The sequence below is a fragment of the Chiloscyllium plagiosum genome, unplaced genomic scaffold, assembly GCF_037043375.1.
Source record: "Chiloscyllium plagiosum isolate Xiang-an unplaced genomic scaffold, Cpla_swu_hap1 HiC_scaffold_22, whole genome shotgun sequence".
NCBI classification, from domain to species: Eukaryota; Metazoa; Chordata; class Chondrichthyes; order Orectolobiformes; family Hemiscylliidae; genus Chiloscyllium; species Chiloscyllium plagiosum.
In genome coordinates this window covers 57,481,852-57,490,390 of record NW_028270160.1, presented here as the reverse complement: position 1 = coordinate 57,490,390, position 8,539 = coordinate 57,481,852, and the positions used below count along the sequence as shown (strand labels likewise).

At 43.8% G+C, this 8,539-nt stretch overlaps 1 protein-coding gene across 1 annotated transcript in view; it reads left to right on the top strand.

Annotated features, from left to right (window-relative positions):
• The first annotated feature begins 298 nt into the window (after positions 1–298).
• The window catches only part of rhobtb1 (Rho related BTB domain containing 1), a 213,823-nt gene continuing 205,582 nt past the window's right edge, over positions 299–8,539 (top strand). The window contains exon 1 of the mRNA XM_087999108.1: positions 299–613. The gene's annotated coding sequence lies outside the window, so the exon portion shown is untranslated. The remainder of the gene's footprint in view (positions 614–8,539) is intronic.

The following is an 8,539-nucleotide window of genomic DNA, read 5'->3' as shown; positions in this document are numbered from 1 at the left end:
TGTGCCTGAGATAAATGTGTCCACTCAAAACAATTATAATGCTCCAGTGAAACTGGCCTGAAACTCTAGCTCCTTATAAAGATGCTGCCTAATTAAATTTGTTAATTATTTATGGCAATCTTGCAACACAAGTCTCATGCAGGGTTGCCATGGGCACGGCTTGGAATTCTGCTTTGGTTGAATCGCAATTTTCAGGCACAAGATTTGTGATTTTAACCCTGCCTACCTGATGAGGACAAAGTATGGCAAGAGCTAAAAGATAGTGTGAAAGACAGTTGTGAACTCACCATTGAATTCATGACAGTCACCATTTTGATAACATGGTTTTTGGAGTTGGCCAACGGGTCTTGTGTAACATGTTAAAATTGCGGCTAACGTGCTGGCAATATTTCAGCTAAATTGAGGTAACTCGCAATCCTGAGAATTGCTGAAACAGCATTTAAAGGGACAATCACGTACAAGTTCCTTTATTTGGACAGCTCACCGATCTCGACTCTCTCTTTTATTTTGCTATCAGCAAGCTTTGTTTGTTTTTAATGTGGGCTGTTATTGCCATTGGAGGAGATGTCACAGGAAAGCAGGCAGCAGCAGGAATATCAATCAAATACAGAAGGTACGTTGTTGCAGGTGGCATGGGTGCTTTGTTTAAAATTCATTCATGGAATGAAGGCATCATTGGCTAGGCGTTTATTGCTGTGGGTCTGAAGTCACATGTAGTCCAGAACAGGTAAGGATGGCAGTTTCCTTCCTATGAAGGGCATTAGTGAACCAGATGCGTTTTTTCAACAATAGTTTCATGGCCATTGTTAGACAATTAATTCCAAGTTGTTTAAAAATTTAATTCAAATGCTACCATGACAGGATTCCAACCCATATCCACAGAATGTAGCTCAGCGGCTCAGTAGTTAGCACTGCTATTTCACAGCGCCAGGGACCCAGATTCAATTCCAGCCTCGGGCGCCTGTCTGTGTGGAGTTTGCACATTCTCCCTTTGTCTGCATGGGTTTCCTCTGATGTTCTGTTTTCCTCCCACAATCTAAAGATGTGCAGGTCAGGGTGAATTGGTCATGCTAAATTGCCCTAGTGCTCAGGGATGTGTAGGTTAGGTGCATTAGGTAGGAGTAAAATGTAGAGTAGGAGAATGCGTTTGAGTGGGATACTCTTCAGAGGGTCAGTGAGGACTTGTTAGGCTGAAGGACCTGTTTCCATACTAAAAGGAGTCTATAATAATAATAATAATAACCTTATTTGGGTCTCTGGATTAATAGTCCAGTGATAATCCCACTAGGCCTTTGCCTCCCCCATGATGCTTGCTGCTCATTGGAGACCTTTCAGATTGTACAGTATTGGAGTTAGTCATGGATTCAGTTGAAGCATAATGTTTCAGGAGACTGAACTCTCCAACCTTCTGCAACACAACTTTCAACCTATCAGACTAGGAGGCCTTGCCTTGCCCAGCTGTCAGAGACAATGTAGCTCTCTTACTTGTCCTCTGCAACAGAAGACACTTCCTGAATATCTGGCTTGTGTTAAGCAGGGATGAGCCCTCCCCCAATCATGGCCTCCAGGCAGGCACTGGCAAATGTACCTGGAGTAGGACAGATTTGGCTACAAAGCAGGGAGGAGCCACAACGTTTCTTAGCATCAATCAATCAAAGCAAGAAGGGCAAGCTCACATTAAGATAAACCCGGCTTTAAACAGACCTGAGGTGTTCATATCAAATGGACTTCACACTTGTTATGACCTTGCAACTTGCCACATCTTAAGATAAAATCAAGGTGAAAACCCAGGTGTGTGTTTGGGAGGTTGCTGTTTACAAATCTCCAGTGTCCATTTTAAATTCTTTTCCTCTGAAAAGTGCTGGAATAAAACTAAGTACAACATAATTGATACATAATATCTCATCAGGTGCAAGCCCCAGGCCAAGCTACCTGGCATCTTCTGGAAAGCGAAGGCAGTGACCTCAGATTCATGCCACATCCCAAAGAATGCAGCCCTGACAACCACCTGATGAAGGAGCAGTGCTCCAAAAGCTAGTGCTTCCAAATAAACCTGTGGGACTGTAACCTGGCATTGTGTGATTTTTAACTTTGTACACCCCAGTCCAACACTGGCATCTCCAAAATTGACTCACTGTGCATGGACTGGGACCATCAGGCAGCTGGCTCAAACACAGTGAGGTACAGGTAACTAACATTAACACTGCAGCAATACCCACAGCCCATGGAGAAATAAAGCAAAACAAAATCTCTGCAAAGGGATATGATCCAATGACTATCTGATTCAGATGTGATTCGATTGAGCCATGGCTGACATCACTCTCTTAGTCCCTCTCATTCTCTGTGTTTTATAAGGGTTACCACATCACTTGTTGATCACCCTATTGTGGGGCATTCATCTCAAGTTATCTTTAATTCAACTACTTATTAAGAAATTTCACAGACAATGAAGTACTGAAACAATAATTTAAACTTTATTGCATACAGCAACCAAAATAAGACCCCTCAAGTAAACAAATTAAGCTTCACAACTTAAATAGGCTATTGTCCAATTAATGGTGGAATACAGCTATGATTCCACCAATCTGTTTCACTAGAATGGCCAGGATTCAATCCTGTTATCCTTTGCAAGGGGGAGTTCTGACATTGAAATTCTTATACAGATTTTCATCCTGCAGGTCTCTGCTGTGATATATTGATGATTCTTTAAAGTCCTTTCATCCAAAGTATTGATTACTCCCTCTGGAATCCCTGAGTCTGCAGCTTTAGAATAGAATAGAATATCTTTTATTGTCACTTGTACTCCAGTACAGGAGTATAGTGAAATGTTTTTACAATGACTGCCTTTTAATGGCACCACCTTAGGTACGAGTACCTAAGTACAAATCTTACAGAGTGAAAAAAAAGTATGGTTATACAAAAGAGGATTAAAAGGAAAGCAGTGACATCACTTACATGTCTGAGAATGAATTAGAAATAAGGTAGTCGTAACATTGTGAAAAGGATTTACATTACAGTCCAGTAAATAAGTTCCAAACAGCAACAGATCAACATGTGGCACCAGGTTCAAGTCCAACAACTGTCCTGCATCACTCCACCTTCAATCTGCTCCTCACCAGCACTGTACTGGGATTTGCTCTGGGACTTGGGATTCCCCTGCTGCCGTTGCTCCAGAATTTTGCTCTGCCTGTATTCCTGATGAAGGGTTTTTTCCTGAAATGTTGATTTTCCTGCTCCTCGGATGCTGCCTGAACTGCTGTGCTTTTCCAGCATCACTCTAACCTAGACTCTGATTTCCAGCATCTGCAGTCCTCACTTTTGCCTCCCTCTTTTCTCAGGCATGGCTAATTGCTATCAATTCCTGAATAAGTTTGTCCTTGTCCTTTAATAAAACCGAAAGAACTGCGGTTGCTGGAAATCAGAAACATAAACAGAAATTGCTGGAGAAACTCATCAGGTCTGGCATCACCTGTGGAGAGCAAACACAGTTAACAGTTTGAGTCCAGTGACCCTTCTTCAGAATTGATGGCAGCTAGGAAAATGTCAGTTTTTATGCAGTAATAGGATGGGGCTGGGGTTAGGGAGTAAACAATTGGTGGATAAGGCAATCAAAAAGAGAGAACAGTTGAACAGCTAAAAGATTGGATAATGATCTGACTAGGAGAGTGAATAGGTATTAATGGAAACTGTTAGTGACTAACAATGGGTTGTGAGTAATAGCAGACTATGTGATAACAAGGCCTGGTGTATGGGGTTTGGGGTAAGGACATGGGAGAGCTCAAGCCCTAAAGTTATTGAGCTCGATATTGAGTCCGGAGGGCTGCACGGTCCCCAAGTGGAAAATGAGGTGCTGTTCTTACAGTTTGCGGTGAGCTTCGCTAGAGCACTGCAGCAAGCCTGAGACAGAGATGTTGGCCAGGGAACAGGATGGAGTGCTAAACCAGCAGGCAACTGGAAGCTCAAGGTCTTTTTTGCGGACAGAACATAGATGTTCTGCAAACTGATCACTTAGTCTATGCTTCATGGAGTCGTGAGTTCATGGAATGCCCTGCCAGTAGCAGTGGTGGACTCTCCCTCATTATGGGCATTTAAGCGGGCATTGGATAGGCATATGGAGGATAGTGGGCTAGTATAGGTTAGGTGGGCTTGGATCGGCGCAACATCGAGGGCCGAAGGGCCTGTACTGCGTGGTATTCTTCTATGTTCTTTGTTCTGTGTTCATTTCCCCAATGTAGAGGAGACCACATTGTGAGCAGCAAATGCAGTAAACTAGATTATGAGAAGTGCACATAAAGCACTGCTTCACCTGGATGGTGAGTTTGGTCCCTTGGATACTGAGGAGGGAGGAGGTAAGTGGGCACATGTTACACCTTCTGCACTTGCAGGGGAAGGTACCATAGGGCTGTGGGGAGGCACTGGGAGTGAAGGAAGAGTGGTCCTGGAGAGAAAGATCCTTGGAGGGAGATGGCTCAGATCCAGTTGAGGATCCTGTCGACAGCGGTGCTGGGAAATCCTCACTGCTGTTCTTCCAGCTTGTGGAACACTCCAGGGAACCACTTGCCACTTCAACACTCCACCGGGTTCCCTGGCTAACAACTTGGAACGCAGCAGCCTTCTGGACTCAATACCAGTATTGAGTTTAACAATTTTCGGGCTTGAAACACCTTTCTCCAACCTCCACACACCAAGCCTTGTTTCACATAGTGTGTTAGTACACACTGCCCATTGTCAGCCATGAATAGTCCCCATTAGCAGTTATTCATTCTCCTTGCTGACCATTATTGACTCCTTTATCTGTCTAACTTCTTCTGTTTCCTTTGGCTCTAACTCCATCTATTGTTTACTCCTTAACCCCTCCTCCCACCCTAACTTCTGCATAAAAACCAACATTTTCCGAGGTATCATTAGTTCTGAGGGAGGGTCACTGGGCCTGAAATGTTAATTTTGATTTCTCTCCACAGATGCTGCCGGACTTGTGGAGATTTTCCAGCGGTTTCTGATCTTGTCCCTTATAGTTTATTCCAGACAGATTTATTGCTGCTTTTTTTCATGTGTAACAATTTACCTTTGACTTTAGATTAGATTAGATTCCTTACAGTGTGGGAACAGGCCCTTTGGCCAAACAAGTCCACACCGACCCTCCGAAGAGTAACCCACCCAAACCCCTTTTCCCTCTGACTAATGCACCTAACACTATGGGAAATTTAGCATGGCCAATTCACCTAACCTGCACATCTTTGGACTTCTTCAATCCAGGATCAGTTACTAATGTTCTGAAGTTTATAATGTCACAGTTCCACCTCTTTGTTCATTATTTTTAAAATGATGAACAAACACGAAAAATTAATCATTTTCCACTATATCGGTTCATATCCAAGCTGATTTTGTATTCAGTGATTTGGAGGAGCCGGTGTTGGACTGGGGTGTACAAAGTTAAAAATCACACAACACCAGGTTATAGTCCAACAGGTTTATTGGACGCACGAGCCTCTCCTTTATCCTGATGCTCGGAACGCTAGTGCTTTTTTAACTTTTTAACTTTGTATTCGGTGGGTGGTTTTACAGCCAATTACCTTTTCTGCCACTAACCCTTTCCAAATCCCTGGGGACTTTTTATACCAGTGGCTGTATTCTTCCCAAAGCTAACATCTAAGCTCCTATGAAAAGAAATGTTTGTATAGAATATGACCTAATGAAAAATGATGAGGGAGCATTTTTGTTGCAGGATACAATGAGTTTGATCAGGTTAATGAATTATCAGACTTGTTTTTACATTTCACTGTTGTTCATGAGAATTATTAACTTCAGGATAAACGTAAGTGACAATTTGTTGATTGTATGAACACTTAAAAGCAGGTTTGTACTGCTCTTGTTTTTGATGCTGCCTAAACACAGGTGCAAGTCGCTTAACTCAGCATTAGAGTGTCATAGCTTGGGTTCAAGAGTATTATTTACTATACAATGTCCAATGACTGGCGAAGGATTGCATTGTTGGAACTGGTTGTGGGGAGAAGACGTCTGCAGTTACCTCATGCCAGATCCCATTGAGGTGAAGAAAGGAGGAACTCCCATAATATAGAGGACACAATCCCAGTTTGTTTGCAATTGTCAGACATTTCACCATAGATTGAAGTCCTGGGATACTGGATTAGTGGTGCTGGAAGAGCACAGCAGTTCAGGCAGCATCCAAGGAGCTTCAAAATCGACGTTTCGGGCAAAAGCCCTTCATCAGGAATAAAGGCAGTGAGCCTGAAGCGTAGAAAGATAAGCTAGAGGAGATAAGGTCTTCCAGCACCACTAATCCAGAATCTGGTTTCCAGCATCTGCAGTCATTGTTTTTACCTTGAAGTCCTGGGATAGTCTGGAACAAAGGGTTTCAAATCTCAGCAGTTTCCTTTTGCAGAAATTTCTGGACCCATCAGTATTATAGCTAGACTTAAAGGAACAGCCTGCAAGGTAAAACCAGGAAACCGATAACAATTCACCTTTGTCACACTTTTGTCAAGCAAAAAGGTGCATTAAAAGCAAATGGTGTTAAATCTAGATGAAGGCCATCTCAAACCACCTCAGCTCCCTGTTGCACTTTTCTTCATGGATCCTGATACTTTAGAAGCTGAAATGTTAACGCTTTCTTTTCTAAAAAGACAGCTTACAACGGTAGCACAGTAACTCAGTGGTTAGCATTGCTGCCTCACAGTGCCAGGGACCTGGGTCCAATTCCAGCCCTGGAAGACTCTGCGTGGAGTTTACACATTCTTCCTGTGTCTGTGTGGGTTTCCTCTAGGTGCTCTGGTTCCTCCCACAATCCAAACATGTGCACATTAGGTGAATTGGCCCTGCTAAGTTGCCCATAGTGTTAGGTGCATTAGTCAGAGGGAAATGAGCCTGCGTGGGTTACTGTTCAGAGGATTGGTGTGCACATTTTGGTCCAAAAGATCTGTTACCACAATGTAAGGAATTTAATCTTTCTGAACAAATTGGTCAGTACGTTGAGTTAGGCAGGGTCAAGCATTCTACAGATGGATTGTGACTCTTTTCCATATCGGGATTATCCTCAATGGCAAGAACAATCTAATCTACTTTTCTCAAGGACTTATTGTCCACTTGATTCCCTATCCACTCTGCTGTCAAACTCACCTCTAGTATCTTGAGGAGCACGTGGACATCTTCAGTCAAATTTCAAGATGAATTATCCAAACGCTTGGCCTCTGTTACCAAAAAAGACTAGGTTAGAGAAAAAAAAACTGCAGATGCTGGAATCCATAGTAGACAGGAAGAAGACTGGAAGAACACAGCAAGCCAGGCTAACTAGACTGCACCAGCAAAACATCCTGGCCTCCCCATCCCTCTTTGCCTTCCACAAGGACCATTCCCTTTGACAGTCCTTGGTTTGTGCCACTCTCTCCATCAACCCCCCCCCCCCGAACTCATAGGTATCTTCCCCTGCAACCAGGAAAGATGCAAAACCTGCCGGTACACCACCCCCCTCACCTCCATCCAGGGCCCCATTAGTTCTTCCAGGTGAGATAGAAGTTCACCTGCCTCTCCTCCAAACTAGTTTACTGTATCCGGTGCTCCCAATGTGGTCTTCTCTACATCGGGGACACCAAACATAAACTTAGGGAACGGTTCACCAAACATCGCAGCCGGCCCCACAGGGGCCGACCGGATTTTCCAGTCACTGGTCATTTCAATTCCCCTTCCCCCTCCCTTTCCAACATGACCATCCTTGGCCTTGTCTATTGCCACAATGAACCAATCAGCAAATTGGAGGAACAGCACCTTATCTTCCAGCAAGAGTAGCCTACAGCCCGGACAACTCAACATTGAGTTCTCCAATTTAAAACTAACCTCCTTTCCCACCCCCAACTCTCTTCTCAGCCCCTCCCACTCGTGTCCACTCCTCCCTCTCACCAACCGAATTCATTCCTCCCATTGACCAATCAGGTTGTACCCTCCATCTGTCTTCATCTATTCCCATTTCACTACCTTCCCCCGCCACCCCATTATCTGCAACTCCCCCGACACCCACCCTCAGTCGTGAAGAAGGGTTACACCCGAAATGTCGACTTCTCCACCTCCTGATGCTGCCTGGCCTGCTGTGTTCTTCCAGCCTCCTTCTTATCACCCAAAAAAGACAAGGGCAGAAGTTACATGGGAACAACTGTAATGCCTCTTCAAACACAGTCCTGACTCAAAGCTTTATCGCTGTTTCTTCATCATTGCGGATTCAGATGTCTTCTTCTTTCTTTTCCTTCATGGCTATTACCTAAGGTTACGTATTCCCCCATGGTAGTTTCACCCAACAGCCTCCTGCCCATATCAAGCTCATCTCTTCTGTGAGACCCACTTCTGTGCTCCTCGGGTTTTTCCTGACAACGTCATCATGTTGAAAGTGAGGATTTTTGCAGATGTTTGTGATTCCATTTGCAATGGTTCAGATGTTAAAACATTCTGCACAGTAAGATCTGGATAATATCAAGACTTGGGCTTATAAATAGCTAGTAATATTTGCACCACACAAGTGCCAGGTAAAGAC